Below are 23,136 nucleotides of genomic sequence, written 5' to 3' on the forward strand. Positions count from 1 at the left end.
TGCCATTGCACTCCAGCCTGGGTAACAAGAGTGAAACTGCATCTCAAAAAAAATAAAATAAAATAAAATAAAAAAAAAAAAAAGTTGCCTAAAGAGGTGCACACAGTCTGCCCTGCTGCCCTCCAGCTGGAAGGGAACCTCAGTTCTTTCCTATTGGCTGGAGCCCTTCACAGAATGTCCCCCACCCCTTCCAGTACCTGCTGCACTGCCCCTCCCCCTCTGCAGAATGTCTGAGGTCCTATGTTCTAAACTGCTTTACTTTCAAATTTTACCGGACCTACCTGAACTCAGGAGAATCTGTTGAGGCAGGTCACTCTCTGGGTCCTGCTCTTGACTTTTCTCACTGTGGAAACTGTCAGACAGCGGTGATCAGCACCCAGCCTGAGGGGATGGCTTCAAATGGAGGTGAGTCTGTAGGGACAGGGGCATTATGCAAGTCTCTGTCACGTTTCAAATCCTTGGGAATTCAAATTTGACACCGCCCCAGGGACAGCTGATAGGGCTAGTGTCGAGGAGGGAGGGAGCACTGGATGTCCCCAAAGACATCACACCTGGAGAGGGCCATGGCACCCTGAGTCTGTGGTTAGGGAGGACGGCTCCTTGGAGGTGGACCAAGATGCCTGGGGGGATACACCGTGTAGGGGAAAGGATGGAGTGGATGTACTGATTCTTTCTAGAGGGGGACGGGTCACGTCACCGCGTGTTTGTAGGGAGCGGTGGGATCGTGTTGTGCCGGTGGCCCAATGAAGATGGCGGGCAAGCCTGAGCCCTGTGTTATGTCTTCGGGCAGCTGGACGGTGCCCTTCCATAGTGTTCAGAGGGATTTGGACTGGACTTTTCTAGATCTTAGGGAGGAGTGAGGAGAAGTCGTCTCAGCCAGAGACGACTGTTGGGTGTGATGGCTGGGACAGAGCATGCAGTGACAGCCTCTGGGTGGGCGAGCCTGGGGCTACTGTAACTGCCGCAGCCTCTCAGCTCGCTCCCCAGAGGTGGCTTCTCAGTCAGTTCAGGTAGCTGTTGGCTTTAACAGGGGTGGGGGCAGTGGGGAAGTTCAGGCAACACGGCCTGGGCTTCCCAGGTTGTTCTGAATTGTTCGTCCTTTTGTGGAAGCGCAGGTCTTCAGACCCACTTCCTCTTCTCTGCTAGCTCACGGCCTGTCCTCTGCACTTTGTGTTTCTGTGGAGATCAACAATTTGCCTCTATTCCATGTCTACTACCTCATGAACAGGGGACAGGTGTGGACTCTTGCTGGTTTTCAGTGGAAAGGTCTGGAAAGACTGCTTTCCTTTTCAGTAGAGGAAGGAGAGTAGAACACAAATAGGAAGATGGTCCTCTTATTATTATTATTATTCAAGTTAGGATGTGTGTCCTGACTGATGAGGTGCATGTGCTGTATCCCTGTTCCCCTTGACTGGAGACTGCATGAAGTCCTAGCGAACAGGGATGAGCTCCAGACAACTCTGCCACACCTGGCCTGTGGCCCAAGAACCTCTGGTTCTTGGTTGGTCACTCTATTCAGTTATTGGGAGCTCAAAGGAAAAGGACCAGAGATGGGCTCGTTGTCCCACGACCTACTGTAACATGACCAGCAGCTGTGAAAATCCCCAGACACCTCCCCCCCGCCCCCCCTCCGACAGCCCCACTGCTCACCGCTTGCTGGCTGTGCTCTAATCGTGTGCCGCTCTTGCTGGCTGCGCAATGACAGTATCTCAGGGAACTCCACCACTGCTTCTCAGACCTGCTCCCTGGGAACAGAGCTTCCTGAGTGGCAGCCAGGACCACTGATCACTGAGGAAAGTGTCGCCTGACTCTGACCCACGTTTAGCACTTGCTGGGCATGGTGCCAGAACAATCACTTGCACACTGGGTGTGATGCGTATGGGTTATCTTCAGGGTTCACGGGGTGCTGGCTTGGGAGAGATTTCCATCCGGTGGTTGTCTTCCATTGTTTCTTTTTCAAGATGGAGTCTTGCTCTGTCACCCAGGCTAGAACGCAGTGGTGCAATCTGGGTTAACTGCCAGGCTCTCTAGTGAAGGGACCCTCCTATGGAGGAACAGAGCATGCGATGCACAATCAGGGACATTTGCAAGCTGCAGTTTCCCTGTCACATGCCCTCAGCTGTAGGACACCCCTGATTCCCCAGTGACCAGGGTGGACCTGGAGACCCCAGCTCATTCACCTCTTTCCTTTGTCTCCACAGCATGCCCAGAGCTGGAAACGGGTGTGACCGAGAACCCTGGCGCCTCCATGCCAGTGTTCACGGCTCTGTCCTTCGCCACACCTGCTCCTGGCCCAGCAGATGGGCCGCCCCTCGTGACTGCAGTGGTTCCCCCAGGCGGCCCTCCGGTGCTGTCTGCCTTCCCCAGGACCCCTCTGGTGGCAGGACACGATGGCCAAGGCCTGAATTCGGCCGGGGCTTCCAACGTCCTTGTCCAGATGAGGACAGAAGTGGGGCCTGTGAAGGCTCCTCAGGCACAGACCTTGGCCCTACCTCAGGACCCCCTCGTCTGGTGGGTTCCAGGTGCCGTCTGTGAGGGAGTCGCATGTCCACCTCCCCGACCCCTGGCAGCTGCCCCTGTGGTGCCCGCTATGGCTGCCCACATCGTTGGGGTCACCCAGGCCTGTGACGGAGGCTGGTTCCAGGGCCTTCCTCCTCCAGCACCACCACCTGCTCCCCAGCCGGGCCCCATCGTGGCCCCAGGGAATGCTTGTCCATTGTCACAAGGGGCTCATGGAGAGGGCAGCCTGGCTCCCTCCCAGGCCAAGACTCCCGCGGACGACTCCTGCAACCCCCAGAGCGTGTATGAGAACTTCCGACTCTGGCAGCACTACAAGCCCCTGGCCCGGAGGCACCTTCCCCAGAGTCCGGACATGGAAGCGCTTTCCTGTTTCTTCATGTGAGTGTCCTCGGGGCACCGGAGCTCACCCTGAAGCTCACCCATAAAGAGGCTGCTGGATGGACGGGAGGTCACGCTGTTCGGGGGAGCTTGCAGGGTGGTCTTGAAGGCGACGGGTCGAGCTATGGAAGGGCACATTTTCAGGAACATTCATCTGGCTGCCGCTCAGGACAGACTCTCAGGGGCCTCATCTCACCTGCCCCTCACTGTCCCGTGAGTCCAGCCAATCCTTACTGGGCAGGTATTTGCAGCTTTGCCCTCGATCCCTTCTAGAAAAAGGGACGACGTTGCTTCATTCAGAGGATGGTGAAGAGGTGACTTGAGCTCACACATGAGGCACACGGCACAGTGCCCGGCACATGCTGGGACACATTACATGATAACTGTTATGATTACTGTCCCTACTGCTATCATTATCAGAACTAGGCTATCTAGGACAGTGTTCCCCAAAGCCACGGGCTCCAGTGATGGCTCTGAGTGCACCACGAGCCCAGCAGCCCAGGGCCATGGACTGTGGTGACTGAGGCAGCAATGCCAGCATCTGAGAGTTTGTCGATTCAGTCCCAGTCGTGCCTCTCTCCATCCTGCAGTGCCTCTGTGACCCTGTGTCCCCCGCTGATGAGCAAACCCGTACTCCACGGGAGCTTGAGCACATCCACCCGGCAACACACTGGCCACTCCCGTAGGCAAGTCCCCTGCCCAGGGTGTAGGTGTAAGGAGGCCCCATCTTTGTCCCAAAAAATCTTGCTGCCCCTGCATCTTGGAACTGGTTGCATTCTCCCTTGGAGCTGAGTCCCGGTGCACTGGGGACCCTGATTCTCGGAGTGGAGTCGCCCCAGGCTCACAGGCTTGGCGTGGAGTGGGCTTGGACACCGCTCTGCTTTGGTTCTGGTTTCTACTCATCTCCAGGACCCCGAGGCTGCGTCCCCAGGGGCCGCCTTGCTCCAGAGTCCCCAGGAAGCTGGTTAAATGCTCAGTCCTGGGGCCCTGGAACCTGCACGTTAACCCTCGCTCCCCGGGCATTCTGTGGGTGCGCTGTCTCAGTCAGCTCGGGCTCTGCCATAACAAATCCTATAGACTGGGTGCTTTATCAGGACACATTCACGTCTCCCACTTCCAGAGGTCGGAAGTCCCAGATCAAGGTGACGGCCGACTGGTGTCCTGGCTGGAGAGGGCTGCCTCTGGCTGTGTCCTCTTGCGGCTGAGAGGGAGAGCCCTGGTGTCTCCTCCTGCCCTTATCGGTGCTCGGATGCCATGACCTGCTCTAACCCTGATTAACTCCAAGAACTGACACACCGGGGCTGAGGGCTTCAGCACAGGAATGCTGGGGACGCTCACATTCCACCCATAGTACTGAGTTCATTTGTCAACACTGTAACACTGAGGACTCGAGGGGCAGTTGGAGAGGCCAGCCGGTGGCTTGTGTTGATGACTGATCTTGGGGACATATCCTGCCCACGTGGGGGAGAACAGGACAGGGACAGATGACAGGACATGTGTGGGGGTGACAGGGGCCGGGTGTTGGGACTGGTGGGCTTAGGATGGAGGGTGGGCTTATGGACTGGGACTGACTGCACCGCCTTACAGCCCAGTTCTCAGATCCCTGGCCCGGCAGAAGCCCACCATGACCCTGGAGGGGGGACTGTGGTGGGCCGTGCGGGAATGGCAGCACACGAGCAACTTTGACCGGATGATCTACTACGAGATGGCGGGTAAGTGAGTCTGGGGTGCAGGGGCAGAGCCCACATGGCAGGGTGACAGAGGGTGACAGAAGCCGGATGGCCATGGTGGCTGCTCAGTGTGGAGCATGAGGAGGGTGTGGACAAACGCAGGCCCTCCCGGGCCCCTGGCTCCCTCAGGAAGCTGCTCCTCCCTCCTAGAGTGCTCTGGGGTCTCTATCCTGCCCTGGTGGGAAGCCACGCCCTGCTTGGCCTCGGGCCAACCCCTGCCTGACACTAAGGGTCAGGGAGCGAGCAGCCAGCATCACAGCCCAAAGGAGATCACCGCCAGTTGTGAGGATGGGGAGAAGGGGCGCTGGGGACTATAGACAGAGCGGGGTGCACTCTCTTCACAGCAGTGGCCAGAAGTCGGTTTTCGCCCATCCCAGCCTGGCCAGGATTGGAGAAACCTGCGCTGGGTCAGGGGAGACCTGCGTCCAGGACACCATGAGACCCATCTCTGGCCTGCCTGCCTTTGCTCCTCGTAGTCCCTTCCTTTAAGACAGAAAGACGGCAGCCTCAGGGGAAAGGGGCCCTGTCTTTTGCACCCAGCTTTTGCTTCCTCCCGACCGGGGTCTCCCATGCTTCATCTTCCCGGGTTATCCTTCAGGGACCCACAGTCCCAACCTCAGGACTCATGCAACTGGGCAACATCATGGACGCCTTCTGCCATAAACCCCACCCCTGATGCCCTCCTGGGCCTCGTGGCCCTGACTTAAGTCAGAAAGCCCTGTTGATGCCATGGGCTCTGCAGGGGCCGGGTGAGGGAGGGAGAGCCCAGAACTCTGGGAGTAGTTCCCTCTGGGACTGGGGGACGGGCCCCAGGGAGGGCCTGGACAGCCTGCCTGAGGCATGCCTTCCCATTCCCTGCCATCGGCTGCTGCCTGGTCCTGGGGGCAGAGGGCCTGGACCCTCTCAGCACGGTCTACACCTTCTTCACCCTAGGTTCCTACAGTCTGAGGCTGAGGAGGAGATGCAGATTCAGAAGTCACAGTGGATGAAGGGGCCCCAGTGCCTGCCTCCTCCAGCCCTGCCGAGGCTTGAACTTCAGGGACCATCAGCCCCTGAGGTGGTCAAGCAGCCAGGTATGGCTTCCCACATTCCCACAGGAGCCACGGCAAAGCCCAGAGAGGCCGAGGGAGGCCACTGTCCCCACACCCCATGCCTCCCTTCAAGAGAGGGATTTGTTCCTTCCAACAAGACAGCTCAGGGGAGCTGGGGGGCTGGGCGGCTCGTGGTCACGAAGTGGGTATTCACCTGGTCAGGTTTCCTAGCTACTCTCTCCCCTTGCAATTCCAAAACCCAACAATCTGCCCAGGAAGCAGGGATGAGCGGGTGGAGTACTCAGCATATATCAGTGACTCCAAGCTTCCTCCAAAAGGATGCTGTCCCGCATGTGCCCCTCCTGCGGCGTCTCTTCCAGGGGCGCTGTGGTTCAGGTGGTCCTGACCCAGCTGGGACCCACTTCAGGTCCCTGAGCCCTGCCCTCCCCTGTGTGATGCAGGCAGGAGGAGCAGCCCTCACCATACCCATCCTCCTCCCTCCCTGCCTCAGTGTACCTTCCCAGCAAGGCTGGCCCCAAGGCCCCACCTGCCTGCCTGCCACCACCCAGGCCCCAGCGGCCAGCGGAGACCAAGGCCCCCAAGGAGATTCCCCCTGAAGTGGTGCAGGAGTATATGGACATCATGGAGGAGCTGCTGGGGCCTCCCGCTGGGGCCATGAGGGAGATCGAGGGACAATGGGAAGAGGGCGAAGTGGAGCAGGAAGGGGACGGGATGCTTCTAGACCCAGGCGTCCTGAGCTACGCTGACAATCTGTGTTCCCAGAAAGACTTTGTCACCAAGGTGGGCTAGCCTCAAGTGCTGGGGTCTGCAGAATTCCAGGGGGTGGCACTCGCAGGTCCTTGGAATTAAGCTCTGTTCCTTAGCTCCTCCGCAGTGAAGGGGTGTGTGTGTTGCCATCGATTTGACTGTCTGTGTATGTGATTGTGTCTGTGTCTTTGTGTCTGTGATCGGTTACTCTGTGTCTGTGTGGGTGTGAGTGTGGAGTGTGGAAATTACTTGTGTCCATTTTCCTGTGTCATATGTGGGTCTCTTTGTGTGTCTGTGTGTGGTTTGTGTGTCTCTGTCTGCATGTGTGTACGCTACCAGGTCTGTGGTCTGTGTGTAGCTGTGGTCGCCATGATATGAGACAGCTCCAGAAGGGTGGGGACGGGGCGCTCACTGCTTTCTGCATCTCCTCCAGGTGTCCTTGGCTCCAGGTTACTCCCTGCCCGGGAAGCTCACACCGTCTTCCTTCTGTTTCCAGGTGGAGGCCGTCATTCACCCCCGATTCCCGGAAGAATTGCTTTCCCCAGATCCACACATGGATTTCTTGGCCCTAAGCCAGGAGCTGGAGCAGGAGGAAGGACTCACCCTTGCCCAGGTAGAGCAGGGAGGGAGGGAAACCCAGGTACCCTGGGGGCAGGAGGGACCCGGCACATAAGCCCCACCTGATTGTCCACCCCACCCTGCGGGGGATGCTCGGCTTCTTGGGGAGCCACTCCGAGGCAGGGAGGTGCAGGTTCAGATGGAACGGGATGGAGAGGAGCCAGGGAGGGGAGTCAGGATGCAAACTGCAGTGAGGCCCAGCGGGATGCCCAGCGGAGCCACACCCTCTGTCTTTGACAGAAAGCCCAGCTGCCTCAGGCTTCCGTGCCTGCCACCCAAGCGCCTTGGTCTTCACCACCCTGGGCCCTGTTCACACTTGAGGCAGAGCCAGTAAGTGCCCCCTTTACTCCCGCAGGTAGCAGAGAAGCGCCTCCTATCCTTGAAGGAGGAACCGTGTGAGAGGGCAGTCCCTAGTCATGGCACCACCCAGCTGGACTCAATCTCTTCTAAGTCTGCAGCGGGCCAAGGAGCAGAGAGAGATGTGCCTGGCCCCCAGCAAGGGGTCAGCATGGAAACCTGCCCACCCCAGACGGCCGCCCGGGATGCTCAGAGACAAGGCAGTGTGTGCACTGGGATGGCCAGGTCCAAAAACCCTGTTGTGCTTTTGGAGAGGCTGGATTCTCACAGGCCGAGGGCTGCCCGGCCAAACTCTCCTTCCCAGGATCACAGACCCAACCCCCAGAGGGCTTCCCGGGACCCTCAGTGACGAGGCAGGGTGCGTACTGGGATGGTCAGGTCCATAAACCCTGTTGTGGTTTTGGAGAGACTGGACTCCCGCTGGCTGAGGGCTGCCCGGCCAGACTCTCCTCCCCAGGACCATAGACCCACCTGCCCAGGCGTGGGGACCAAGGGCACCTGGGGTCTCCCTGGAGCCTCTCCTGTCAAGGAATCACGCAGGCTGTCTGAGGGGTCAAGTGAGGAGGAGAGGGAAATCCCTGGCATAGTTTCTGCCGTGGGTACCAACTACAGGCTGCGGGCCTGGAAGCTGTCCCAGAGCCCTGTACCTGCCTCGGGCCTTCTCAGCCTAGAAGGGCGGGAACCTCAGGGAGCTCTTCAGTCCCAATCTGCGAAGAGAAGAGACCTCAGCCCAGCATCCGCTCCTGCCACCAAGTCCAAGAAGCGAGTTCTCTTCAAGAGGCCCATCCCCTGTTCAGATGCCCCATTTAAGGCCTGGACTCAGCATCTCTGGGGCGCAGTCCCTGGCTTGGGGGCTGGGTGGCCCCTCGCAGTCTAAAAAGAGAAAGGGTGACCCCTTGCTCTCTAAGAGGAAGAGAATGCAGCATTGTAGCTAGTAGAGGGACAGGGCAGGCTCTCTGGTGCCAATCCCCAAGGGTGGGGCTCTCAACTCTCGGACCCTCAGGCCATCAGGTGCCTCAAAGCAAAGACTTCTCCCCCAGTGCTGATCTTGCTGGGCCTTAGCTTGATGGGAGAGGGTGGGGGAAGGAAGGGGCAGGAGGGAGGGGAGGGAGAAGGTGGCTCAACCGGAAGGGAGGGTCTAGGGGTAGGGGGTGGGGAGCAATACCTTGGAGGTCTCATGTGTAAATCTGAATAAACACAGTTGTGTTGGAAATGCTCTCCGGGCTGCTGCCTCTGTCCTCAGGGCTGTGCTGCTCAGTGGAGGGGGTCTGTGAGGGAGTACAGAGGGCCTGGGAGATGCCAGGCACTGGGTACCCACGGGGCCAGCCCCACACGTTCCTCCAGGCATAGGCTGCCCCTTCAGATGCTCCAGGAACTGACGGATGCTGAGGAGACCCTGATCCCTCCCACCAACCACTCACAAGGCCCCGACTGCTTTAGTTATCAGCATCCCTGGAAAATCCTGGGATGTTGAGAGCTGGCTGGCTCTTGTTCTGCCCCGTGGGAGCTGAGGAGAAGGCAGCTGCCCGCAACATGGACACGAGGAGAGGCGGTCACTCCTGCTTAACCCTCATCAGGAAGAGCTCAGGCCCTGGGCTGAGGGGAGATGTCGAGGCATCCATCCACACAGGTGTGTTTGGGATACGACGGTGTGTGGGGAGCAGGGGAAGTCCTTCTGCTGGTTTCTGGTCAGGAAAGAATCTTGTCCAACTGGCGGAAGCAGACGCTCCTTGCTGTGGCTGTCACAGGGACTGGCCTCGGGGCACGCGGGGTCCTGCATGGAGGTCCCCACACCTATGATTCCCTTCCCATATGATGATGGAACTCTTGTGTAGAATTGATGCAGACACAGATTTGAACCCAAGAGGTGGATGTTGCAGTGAGCCGGGATAGCACCATTGTACTCAAGCCTGGGCAACAACGGCAAAACTCCACCTCAAAAATAAAAATAAAAATAAATTAGCTGGGCTAATCCCAGCTGCTGAGGCAGGATAATCACTTGAACCTGGGAGGCAGAGGTTGCAGTGAGCCCAGATGGCGCCATTGCACTCCAGCCTGGGCGGCAAGAGCAAAGCTCCTACCAAAAAAACAAAAAGAAAAAAAATAATGATCCAGGCATAGTGGCATGCTCCTGTAGTCCCAGCTACTTGGGAGGCTGAGGCAGGAGAATTGCTTGAACCCGGGAGACGCCCACCATCCCTCCCAGCTAATTTTTCGCTATTATTTGTAAACATGGGGTTTCACTACGTTGGCCGGGCTGGTCTCAAACTCCCGATCTCGGGTAATCCACCCGCTTCAGCCTCCCAAAGTGCTGGGATTACAGGCGTGAGCCACCATGCTCCATCCATCTCTTTCAATAAGCTTCTGCACAGCAAAGGAAACAAACGACAGAGCAAAGAGACAACCTGCTGAATGGGAAACGACGTGTGCAAACTGTTCACGACAAAGGACTAAAATCCAGAATACGTAACGAGCTCAAATAACCAACGATGAAAAACAACAAATAATCCCACTAAAAAATGGGCAAAGGACATCAAAAAACATACAAATGGCCAACTGATATATGAAAAAATGATCACATCAGTAATCACCAGGTAAGTGCCGATCAAAACTACAACGAGATACTTACCACCTTCCCACAGCTAGGATAACTATTCTTAAAAATACAAACAGCGGATGCTGACATGATGCGGAGGAAAGGGAACTCTTACACACTGAGGCGGGACTGGAAATTAGTAACGTCGTTATGAAAACCAGTATGGAGATTTCTCAAAATACTAAAAACAAAACCACTACTTGATCCAGCCATCCCACTACTGGCTATTTAACCAACATAAAAGAAATCGGTATATCAAATCAGTATACACTCACATGTTTATCACAGCACTATTGACAACAGCAAAGATATGGAATCGACCCAAGTATGCACCAATGAGCAGACAAGGAAAACGTGGCATATATACACGATGGAACGCTATTCAGCCAGAAAAAAACATGAAATCACGTTGTTTGCAGCAACATGGATGAAGCTGCAGGTCATTATGTTAAGTGAAATAAGCCAGGCCAGCCATAGGAAGAAAAACATCACACAGTCTCAGAAACATGTGGGAGCTAAAAACAACAACGACAACAAAAAAAAAGTTGACCTCATGGAAACAAAGAATACAATGACAGGTATCAGAGGCTGGGAAGGGATGGGGGTGAGGAAGAGAGGCTGGTTAATGGGTACAAACATACAGTTAGAAACAGTAAGTTCTAACGTTCTATAGCAGAGTACGGTCACCATAGTTAGCTCAGGCTTGGAGTGCAATGGTGCGATGTGTATTAGCAAATACGTATTGTATATTTCAAAGTAGCTGAAAGAGAAGGCTAGAAATGTTACCAGCACACAGAGATGATAAATCTCGGCCAGGCACGGTAGCTCACGCCTGTAATCCCAGCACTTTGGGAAACTGAGGCAGGTGGATCACGAGGTCAGGAGTTCAAGATCAGCCTGGCCAAGATGGTGAAACCCTGTCTCCACTAAAAATACAAAAATTAGCTGGGCATGTTGACAGGCGACTATGGCTGTTTCAGGAAACATCCATTTACACTGTTTCCTGGATTGCAGGCGTAAAAACATGACTGAAGACATATACCGGCCCTACTGCCTGGACAATTCATAACCGTCGTAACAGTTACCATCTCGCTACTCAGAAGATTATATAGAAGTTGTATTTTTCATGAGACTCTATGACCTACTACCCCTAACTCTGACATACACATATTGTACAACCTTAACATATAATTATCAAATGTGATAACCAACGTTCTGTAAATTACCAGCTATTACCATATTTTGGTGTTTGCCTGTTAACCAAGCTGAGGAGGGAAGGGGGAGGTTGGAAGAAGCCTCATTTCACCTGCCCTTTCCCAAATTGCACTTCGAGAGTGTTCCAAAACTCAGTGTGTCCAGGTCTAAATCTCCAAGTGGGTCTAATTTTCACTGCTTAACAAAAGCAATGTAGAAAGCAATTACTGTAACCTCCATCAATCTTTTCAGATTGCACAGAATTCCCTCCTGAAAATTCCAATAGAAAAAAAGACAGGCATTCCCGTTTTAGTATGTACGTCGTCTTTCACACAAGTCATCGGAGAGTGAAAGCCTTTAAAACATCGAAATGTTCTCGGTATAGCTTTCCGACGAACGTGATAAAATAGACAAATAATCCATATTTACCAAGATTAAAAACACTTCCACCACGTATGGAAAATCTCTCCAAAAACACAGAATCTAATTCAAAATTTATAACTAAAAAGAGAGGGATCGATCCAAGATGGCCGGTTAGGAGGAACTCGGGATTGCAGCTCCAAGAGAAAGTGCAGAGGGTGAGTGGACGCCGCATTTCCAGATGGATTTTTACTGCCCACAGACCAGGGGATTCACAGGCGGAGGAGCCCCACGGGTCGCCAGCGCCGCTGGTTTGACCGGCGCGGCCGCTCGACCTGCTCCCCGGGGCAGCGGCTCCATGTGCAGAGTGAGTGAGACTGAGTCCCCTCTAAGCCAGCAAGGGGAGCTGAAACGGGGAGTCAAGCCAGGAGATTCCCGGGCAAAAACGCGCCACGGGAAACACAACTGAACCCGGGATGGTCCAGCTCTGTGGAGGAGGGGCGTCCTCCATTACGGAAACACCCTGCAGTTCCCAGGGCAATTTGCAGCAACCAAGGCAACCCGCCACTACAGAGACTCCGTCACTACAGGGGCGGGCCAACATAGCGGAAGCAGTTCTAACTACACCCATATAAACAGGACTGCAGGGAAGTTCACACGGAAGCTGGGCGGAGCCCACAGCAGCTCAGCGAAGCCTCTGCAGGCTGAGTGTGACTAGGCTGCCACCTTGTGGGCAGGAAAAACGGCAGCAAGACAGCGGAAAATCATACAGCCCTAACTCCCCGGGACAGAACACCTGGGGAAAGAAAAAAGGGGTTTATGAGTTCTGCTGCCGCAGACTTAAAATTACCAAAATCAGAAAGACAGCAACTACAAAGTCGATAGGTGGATAAATCCACAAAGATGGGAAGAAACCAGTGCAAAAAGGATGAAAACACCAGAAACCAGAACACCTCTCCTCCTCCAAGGGAGCACAACTCCTCACCAGCAAGGGAACAAGACTGGATGGAGAATGAGTGTGATGAAATGACAGAATCAGCTTTCAGAAAGTGGATAATAAGAAACTTCCGTGAGCTAAAAGAACATGTTCGAACCCAATGCAAAGAAACTAAGAACCTTGAAAAAAGACTTGACGAAATGCTAACGAGAATGGACAACTTAGAGAGGAATAGGAGTGAACTGATGGGAGCCGAAAAACACAACACGAGAACTTCGCGAAGCATGCACAGGTTTCAACAGGCGAATTGACCAAGCAGAAGAAAGGATATCAGAGGTCGAAGATCAACTCGATGAAATAAAACAAGAAGGCAAGATTAGAGAAAACAGCGTAAAAAGGAATGAACAAAGTCAACAAGAAATATGGGACTATGTGAAAAGACCTAATCTACGTTTGATAGGTGTACCTGAATGTGATGAAGAGAATGTATCCGAGCTGGAAAATGCTCTTCAGGATATTATCCAGGAAAACTTCCCCAACCTAGCAAGGCAGGCCAATATTCAAGTCCAGGAAATACAGAGAACACCACAAAGATACATACTCTTCTAGAAGAGCAACCCCAAGGCACATAATCGTCAGATTCACCAGGGTTGAAATGAAGGAGACAATACTAAGGGCAGCCAGAGAGAAAGGTCGGGTTACCCACAAAGGGAAGCCCATCAGACTCACAGCACATCTCTCAGCAGAAACCCTACAGGCCAGAAGAGAGTGGGGGCCGATATTCAACATCCTTAAAGAAAAGAACTTCCAACCCAGAATTTCATATCCAGCCAAACTAAGCTTCCTAAGTGAAGGAAAAATAAAATCCTTTGTGAACAAGCAAGTACTCAGAGATTTCATCACCACCAGACTAGCTTTACAAGAGCTCCTCAAGGAGGCACTACACACAGAACAACCAGTACCAGCCACTCCAAAAACACACGAAATGGTAAAGAGCATCAACCAGTGGGCAAAACAGCCAGCTAGCATCAAAATGACAGGATCGAATTCACACCTAACAATATTAACCCTAAATGTAAACGGACTAAATGCCCCAATCAAAAGACACAGACTGGCAAATTGGATAAAAAGCCAAAACCCATCAGTGTGCTGTATCCAGGAAACCCACCTCACATGCAAGGATACACAAAGGCTCAAAATAAAGGGATGGAGGAAGATTTACCAAGCAAATGGAGAGCAAAAAAAAAGCCGGAGCTGCAATTCTCACCTCTGACAAAATAGACTTGAAAGCAACAAAGATCAAAAGAGACAAAGAAGGACATTACATAATGGTAAAAGGATCAATGCAACAAGAAGAGCTAACGATCCTAAATATATATGCACCTAATACAGGAGCACCCAGATACATAAGGCAAGTTCTTAAAGACTTACAAAGAGATCTAGACTCCCACACAATAATAGTGGGAGACTTCAACACACCATTGTCAATATTAGACAGATCGACGAGACTGAAAATTAACAAGGACATCCAGGGCTTGAACTCAGACTGGAACAAGCAAACCTAATAGACATTTACAGAACTCTCCACCCCAGATCCACAGAATATACATTCTTCTCAGCACCACATCACACTTACTCAAAAACTGACCACATAATTGGAAGTAAATCACCCCTCAGCAAATACAAAAGAACGGAAACCATATAACAAACAGTCTCTCGGACCACAGTGCAATCAAGTTAGAACTCAGAATTCAGAAACCAACCCAGAACCGCACAGCCTCATGGAAAATCAACAACTTTCTCCTGAATGTTGACTGGATAAACAACGAAATGAAGGCGGAAATAAAGATGCTCTTCGAAACCAACGAGAACAAAGACACCACATACCAGAATCTCTGGGACACATTTAAAGCCGTCTCTAGAGGAAAATATATAGCAATAAGTGCCCACATGAGAAGAAAGGAGAGATCTAAAATTGACACCCTATCGTCAAAATTGAAAGAGCTAGAGGAGCAAGATCAAAAAAACTCAAAACCTAGCAGAAGACAAGAAATAAATAAGATCAGAGCAGAACTGATGGGAGATAGAGACACGAAAAACCCTACAAAAAAAAAATCAATAAATCCAGGAGCTGGTTTTTTGAAAAGATCAACAAAATAGACCAGTAACCAGATTAATAAAAAAAAAAAAAGAAAAGAGAGAATAACCAAATAGATGCAATAAAAAATGATAAAGGGGATATCACCACAGATGCCACAGAAATTCAAACCGTCATCAGAGATTATCACAAACAACTCTATGCACATAAACTAGAAAACCTGGAAGAAATGGATAAATTCCTGGACACTTGCCTCCTCCCAAGCCTAAACCAGGAAGAAGTCGAAACCCTGAATAGACCAATAACAAGGTCGTCTGAAGTCGAGGCAGCAATTAAGAGCCTACCACCCAAAAAACGCCCAGGTCCAGATGGGTTCACAGCCGAATTCTACCAGACATACAAAGAGGAACTGGTACCATTCCTACTGAAACGATTCCAAATAATCCAAAAAGAGGGAATCCTTCCCAAATCATTTTATGAGACCAACATCATCCTGATACCAAAACCCGGCAGAGACTCAACAAGAAAAGGAAACTACAGGCCAATATCCATGATGAACATAGATGCAAAAATCTTCAATAAAATACTGGCAAGCCGACTGCAACAGCACATCAAAAAGCTTATCCACCATGATCAAGCAGGCTTCATCCCGGGGATGCAAGGCTGGTTTAATATACGCAAGTCTATCAATGTAATTCACCACATAAACGGAACCAAAGACAAAAACCACATGATTATCTCAATTGAGGCAGAGAAGGCCTTCGACAAAATTCAACAGCCCTTCATGCTAAAAACTCTCAATTAACTAGGTATCGACGGAACGTATCTCAAAATAATAAAAGCTATTTACGACAAACCAACAGCCAATATCATACTGAATGGGCAAAAACTGGAAGCATTCCCCTTGAAGTCTGGCACTGGAAAAGGATGCCCTCTCTCACCACTCCTATTCAATATAGTACAGGAAGTTCTAGCCAGAGCAATCAGGCAAGAAAAAGAAATAAAGGGTATTCAATTAGGAAAGGAGGAAGTCAAATTGTCTCTATTTGCAGACGACATGATTGTATACCTAGAAGACCCCGTCATCTCAGCCCAAAATCTCCTGAAACTGATAAGCAACTTCAGCAAAGTCTCAGGATACAAAATCAATGTGCAAAAATCACAGGCATTCCTATACACCAATAACAGACTTAAAGAGAGCCAAATCAAGAACGAACTGCCATTCACAATTGCTACAAAGAGAATAAAATACCTAGGAATACAACTAACAAGGAATGTAAAGGACCTCTTCAAGGAGAACTACAAACCACTGCTCAACGAAATAAGAGAGGACACAAACAGATGGAGAAACATTCCATGTTCATGCTTAGGAAGAATCACTATCGTGAAAATGGCCATACTGCCCAAAGTAATTTACAGATTCAACGCTATCCCCATCAAGCTACCAATGACCTTCTTCGCAGAACTGGAAAAAACCACCTTAAACTTCATATGGAACCAAAAGAGAGCCCGCATAGCCAAGTCAATTCTAAGCAAAAAGGACAAAGCGGGAGGCATCACACTACCGGACATCAAACTCTACTACAAGGCTACAGTAATCGAAACAGCATGGTACTGGTACCGAAACAGAGATATAGACCAATGGAACAGAACAGAGGCGTCAGAGGCAACACAACATATCTACAACCATCTGATCTTTGACAAACCTGATAAAAACAAGCAATGGGGAAAGGATTCCCTGTTCAAGAAGTGGTGTTGGGAAAACTGGCTAGCCATATGCAGAAAGCAGAAACTCGACCCCTTCCTGACACCTTACACTAAAATTGACTCCAGATGGATTAAAGACTTAAGCATAAGACCTAACACCATAGAAACCCTAGAAGGAAACCTAGGCAAAACCATTCAGGACATAGGCGTAGGCAAGGACTTTATGACCAAAACACCAAAAGCATTGGCAACAGAAGCCAAAACAGACAAACGGGACCTAATCAAACTCCACAGCTTCCGCACGGCGAAAGAAACAGTCAATAGAGTGAATCGGCAACCAACAGAATGGGAAAAAATTTTTGCAGCCTACCCGTCTGACAAAGGGCTGATATTCAGAGTTTACAATGAGCTAAAACAGATTTACAAGAAAAAAACAAACAAGCCCATTCAAAAATGGGCGAAGGATACGAACAGATACTTTACAAAAGAAGACATACATGAGGCCAACAAGCATATGAAAAATGCTCATCATCACTGGTCATTAGAGAAATGCAAATCAAAACTACATTGAGATACCATCTCACGCCAGTTAGAATGGCGATCATTAAAAAATCTGGAGAAAACAGATGCTGGAGAGGATGTGGAGAAATAGGAACACTTTTACACCGTTGGTGGGAGTGTAAATTAGTTCAACCGTTGTGGAAGACAGTGTGGCGATTCCTCAAGGACCTAGAAATAGAAATTCCATTTGACCCAGCAATCCCATTACCGGGCATATATCCAAAGGATTATAAATCGTTCTACTATAAGGACACATGCACACGAACGTTCACTGCAGCACAGTTTACAATAGCAAAGACCTGGAACCAACCCAAATGCCCATCGATGATAGAATGAACAGGAAAAATGTGGCACATATGCACCATGGAATATTACGCAGCCATCAAAAACGATGAGTTCGCGTCCTTTGTAGGGACATGGATGAACCTGGAAACCATCATTCTCAGCAAACTGACACAAGAACACAAAATCAAACATCGCATGTTCTCACTCATAGACGGGTGTTGAACAAAGGGAACACGTGGACACAGGGAGGGGAGCACTGTACACTGGGGTCTGTTGCGGGGGAGTGGGGGGGGACAGTGGAGGGGTGGGGAGTTGGGGAGTGGTAGCATGGGGAGAAATGCCAGATATAGGTGAAGGGGAGGAAGGCAGCAAATCACACTGCCACGTATGCACCTATGCAACAGCCTTGCATGATTTTCACATGTACCCCAAAACCTAAAATGCAATTAAAAAAAAAAAAAGAGAAATGTAAAAACAATTGCATAAACAAACTTGGAAATGCCTATGGGTTGACATTACTGAAGCCATTACTCAAAAGAAACCTCTGTAAAATCGAGAACGCACAATCAAAGCAATAAGATGCTGGAGAAAGCCAAACCAGAGGGGCCGCGCAGTCCCGCATTGCAAATGTCAACACATTCATTCCTAGACGAATACATCCAAGGTCACTCACTAAGAAGAAGAAAAGTGCCTGGCTCTCTAGAGCATGCAAGTTTCGCCCCGCGCATCAGGAAGGGGGCTGCGCCGGCGCGAGGACTGGCCGGTGGGCGTTCCGGCAACCTACAGCTTGCAAGGACCACGGCCATCCCCCGGGCCTAGGAAGGGTGGTCCGAGGGCAGGCCCGAGTCCCCAGGGTGACCCTACCCGCCCCTCCCCCCGCCCCGGGATTCTGCAACGCTCCCCGTCCCCGCGCCCGACTGCACAGCGCCGCCGCCCCCAGCCCGCGGGCCTCCCAGCTCTGCTTCAAACAAAGCGCGAGCTAACGGGCCGAAAGCGGCCAGGAAAGTGGGGACAGGAGGGTGGCGGCTACGTTGGCGGGGGGCGGCGGAGATGGGGGGATGGAGGAGTATGGGCCGGCGAAAAAGGAGCGCGCGCCCGCCCCGAGACCCAGGCCCGCCCCGCCCGGGTCCCCGCCGCGGCCCGGCCGGCAGTGGGCGCGGTGCGGGCGCCGCTGGAAAAACAATGCTCCGCCGGGCGCCGCGCAAGCCGCACTCACCTGCGCCCCCGGCCAGGCCGCCGCACCCCTGGCCCGCTCGCAACCCGCACCCCCTCACGGGCCTGCACGACCCACGCTCGCCCCGCGCGGACCTTACCTGCTGGCCGCTGAGGCCGCCGTCCACAGGCCCGCGGTTGCCGCCGTCGCACGTTCGCGTTTCCGCCGGCCCCAGCCCGAGCCAAAAGGCGCCTGCTGGATCCCGCTCCGTCGCCGCGGACGCCGCCGGCTCCTTAGCCGGCAGCGAAACCGCGCACTGCGCCCGACCGACTGCAACTGCAGCCCCGGCGCCCGCTACGCCGGCGCAGTGGAGCGGGGCGGGGCGGTGGAGCGAGGCGCAGGCGCGCTGGAGCGGGGCGGGGCGGTGGAGCGGGGCGCAGGCGCGGTGAAGCGGGGCGGGGCGGTGGAGCGGGGCGCAGGCGCGGTGGGGCGGGGCGGGGCGGGGCGGTGGGGCGGGGCGATGGAGGGGGCGGCTAAGGCGGGGCCCGAACTCCAGACTTCCAGGTGCGCGCCGGCAATGCGCGGCGGCAAGCGGCCGGAGCCCTGGAGCCTGAGGGGGCGCAGCTTCTCCTGGAGGGCAGGCAGCCAGAGAACGGCTTCGTTTTCGTTTTCAAACAGTAGGACTTTCTTTTTTTTTTTTTTTTTTTTTTTTTTGGTGTTAAGACGTGGTTTCACCATGTTGGTCAAGCTGGTCTTGAACTCTCGACCTCAGGTGATCCGCCCGCCTTGGCCTCCAAAGTGCTTGGATTACAGGCGTGAGCCACCGTGCCCGGCCAAGACTGTCAAGAAAGGACATGCCCCCTTTGTCCTGGGACGTAAGCCGCAAGTCGTCCTCAGTGGTGCACAGCGCGAATACTGAGGAAGCTGGATCACGGGGCTGGGCTGCGAGCCTTCCACTGTGAGGAGGGCTCAGAGGCTGGCCCAAGCCCCACTTTGCGGGGGGCGCACCCAGAGACGGCCCTGCACAGCCAGGTCCCGAAGGTCACCCCCCAGGACGAGGCCGATAGCGATGTGGGTGAGGACCCTGAGCCTGAGACCACACCCCAGAAGGCTGACGAGGACACCGGCCCGGACCAGGTAGGCCTCCCCTTCTCTGTTCCAGCTGTGGGCTGCAGGCCTTTCCTCGGGAGGGGTTTGGGGTTTTCAGTGGGTGTCACCTCACACCTTGTTTAGAGGAATGTGGCACACTGGCTGGCTCCCTCCCCACCCACCATTGTCTCTCCCCTACCCCCCCCAACTGTCCCCTGTGTGTGATGCTCCTCTCCCTGAGTCCACGTGTTCTCGTTGTTCAACACCCACCTATGAGTGAGAACATACGGTGCTTGGCTTTCTGTTCTTGGGTCAGTTGGCTGAGAATGATGGTTTCCAGATTCCTCCAAGTCCTTACAAAGGACACAAACTCATCGTTTTTTATAGCTGCTTAGTATTCCATGGTGTACATGTACCACAGTTTCTTTGTCCAGTCTATCATTGGTGGGCATTTGGGTTGGTTCCAGGTCTTTGCTATGGTACACAGGGCTGCAATGAACATACGTGTGCATGTGTCTTTAGAGTCGAAGGATTTGTAGTTTTTTAGGGTATATTCCCAAGAGTGGGATTGTTGGGTCAGATGGAATTTCTATTTCTAGATCCTTGAGAAAGCGCCACACGGTCTTCCACAATGGACACGGGGCCTTTTCTCCCTCTATGTCCTGGTGTGATGTGGACCCCTGGACACGGGGCCTGTCCTCCCTCTGTGTCCTGGTGTGATATGGACGTGTGGACACAGGGCCCAGCCTTCCTCCCTCTATGTCCTGGTGTGGCGTGAACCCATGGACATGCGGTCTGTCCTCCCTCTGTGTCCTGGTGTGATATGGAAGTGTGGACAAAGAGTCCTCCCTCTATGTCCTGGTGTGATATGGAAGTGTGGACAAAGAGCCCAGCCTTCCTCCCTCTATGTCCTGGTGTGACGCGGACCCCTGGACATGGGGCCTGTCATCCCTCCGTGTCCTGGTGTGATGTGGACGTGTGGAGACAGGGCCCAGCCTTCCTCCCACCATGTCTTGGTGTGGCATGAACCCGTGGACATGGGGCCTGTCCTCCCTCTGTGTCCTGGTGTCATGCGGACGTGTGGACAAAGAGCCCAGCCTTCTTCCCTCTATGTCCTGGTGTGACGTTGACACCTGGACATGGGGCCTGTCCTCCCTCTGTGTCTTGGTGTGATGTGGAACCGTGGACATGGGCCTTTCCTCTCTCTGTGTCCTGGTCTGATGTGGACGTGTGGACACAGGGCGCAGCCTTCATCCATCTCTGTCCTGGTGTGACGTGATCCCCTGGACATGGAGCATTTACTCCCTCTGTGTCCTGGTGTGATGTGGACGTGTGAACACAGGACCTGGCCTTCCTCCCTCTATGTCATGGTGTGACATGGACACCTGGAAACGGGGCCTGTCTTTCCTCTGTGTCCTGCTGTGACATGGACCGCTGGACACATGGCCTGTCCTCCCTCTGTGTCCTGGTGTGATGTGGCAGTGTGCACACACGGCCCAGCCGTCCTCCCACTGTGTCCTGGTGTGGACGCCTGGACACGGGGCTTCTCCTCCCTCTGTGTCCTGGTGTGATGTGGACCCCTGGACATGGGGCCTCTCCTCCCTCTGTGTCCTGGTGTGATGTGGACGTGTGGACACAGGGCCCAGCCTTCCTCCCTCTATGGACTGGTGTGACGTGGACTCCTGGACACCTGGACTGTCCTCCGTCTGTGTCTTGTTGTGATGTAGACCCCTGGACATGGGGCCAGTCTTCCCTCAGTGTCCTCGTGTGATGTGGACCCCTGGACATGGGACCTGTCACTCCTCTGTGTCCTGGTGTGATATGGACCCCTGGACAAGGGGCCTGTCCTTCCTCTGTCTCCTGGTGTAACAATCACGCCTGGACACAGGGCCTGTCCTCGCTCTGTGTCCTGGTGTGATGTGGACGTGTGGACACAGGGCCCAGCCTTCCTCCCTCTATGTCCTGGTGTGTCATGAAACCCTGGACATGGGGCCTGTCCTCCCTCTGTGTCCTGGTGTGATGTGGACGTGTGGACACAGGGCCCAGCCTTCCTCCCTCTATGTCATGGTGTGACAGGGACCACTGGACATGGGGCTTATCCTCCCTCTGTGTCCTGCTGTGATGTGGACCCCTGGACACGGGGCCTGTTCTCCCTCTATCTCCTGGTGTGACGTGTACCGCTGGACATGGGGCCTGTCCTCACTGTGTGTCCTGCTGTGATGTGGAGGTGTGGACACCGGGCGCAGCCTTCCTCCCTCTATTTCCTGGTGTAATGTGGACCCCTGGACATGGGGCCTGTCCTCCCTCTGTGTCCTGGTGTGATGTGGAACCATGGAGACGGGGCCTGTCCTCCCTCTAAGTCCTGGTGTGATGCGGACCACTGGACACAGGGACTGTCCTCCCTCTATTTCCTGGTGTGACGTGGACCTCTGGACATGGGGCCTGTCCTCCCTCTGTGGCCTGGTGTGATATGGAACCCTGGACACGGGGCCTGTCCTCTCTCTAAGTCCTGGTGTGCTGTGGACCCCTGGACATGGGGCCTCTCCTCCCTCTGTGTCCTGGTGTGATGTGGACCACTGGACATGGGGCCTGTCCTCCCTCTGTGTCCTGGTGTGATGTGGACATGTGGACACAGGGCCCAGCCTTCCTCCCTCTATGTCATGGTGTGACGTGGACCCCTGGACACGGGGCCTGTCCTCCCTCTGTGTCCTGGTGTGATGTGGAACCCTGGACACGGTGCCTGTGCTCCCTCTAAGTCCTGGTGTGACGTGGGCACCTGGTCATGGGCCCTGTCCTCCCTCTGTGTCCTGGTGTGATGTGGACATGTGGACACAGGGCCCAGCCTTCCCCTTCTATGTCATGGTGTGACGTGGACCCCTCAACATGGGGCCTGTCCTCCCTGTGTGTCCTGGTGTGATGTGGACCCCTGTATATGGGACCTGTCCTCCCTCTATATCCTCATGTGACGTGGACCTCTGGACATTAGGCCAGTCCTCCCTCTGTATCCTAGTGTGATGTGGACCCCTGGACACGTGGCCTGTCCTCCCTGTATGTCCTGGTGTGATGTGGACCCCTGGACACAGGCTCCAGCCTTCCTCCTTCTATGCTCTGGTGTGACCTGGACCCTGGGACACGTGGCCTGTTCTTCCTCTGTGTCCTGGTGTGACATGGACACCTGGATACATGGCCTGTCCTCCCTCACTGTCGTGTGTGTGATGTGGACGTGTGGACACACGGCCCAGTCTTCCTCCCTCTGTGTCCTGGTGTTACGTGGACCCCTGGACACGGGGCCTGTCCTCCCTCTGTGTCCTGGCGTGAGGTGGACCCCGGAACACCTGGCCTGTCCGCTGTCGGTGTCCTGTTGTGATGTCGACCCCTGGACACGGGGCCTATCCCCCCTCTGTGCCCTGGTGTGAGGTGCACTCCTGGACACGGGGCCTGTCCTTCCTCTGTGTCCTGGTGTGACGTGGAACTCTGGACATGGGGCCTGTCCTCCCTCTGTGTCCTCGTGTGATGTGGAACTCTGGACATGGGGCCTGTCCTCCCTCTCTATCTTGGTGTGATGTGGATGTGTGAAGACAGGGTCCAGCCTTCCTCCTTCTGTGTCCTGGTGTGACGTGGACCCCTAGACACGAGGCTTGTCGTCCCTCTATGTCCTAGTGTGCTGTGGACCCCTGGACATAGGGCCTGTCCTCCCTCTGTATCCTGGTGTGATGTGGACGTGTGAACACAGGGCCCAGCCTTCCTCCCTCTA

The 23,136-nt window shown here is 53.7% G+C and overlaps 1 pseudogene; it reads left to right on the forward strand.

Moving 5' to 3' along the window:
• The first annotated feature begins 342 nt into the window (after nt 1–342).
• LOC135271098 (NUT family member 2G-like) lies at nt 343–8,400 on the forward strand (annotated as a pseudogene).
• The last annotated feature ends 14,736 nt before the right edge of the window (nt 8,401–23,136 follow it).

Source organism: Aotus nancymaae, unplaced genomic scaffold (assembly GCF_030222135.1).
Source record: "Aotus nancymaae isolate 86718 unplaced genomic scaffold, 86718_ANA_hifiasm-v0.15.2.pri h1tg000075l, whole genome shotgun sequence".
Lineage (NCBI taxonomy): Eukaryota > Metazoa > Chordata > Mammalia > Primates > Aotidae > Aotus > Aotus nancymaae.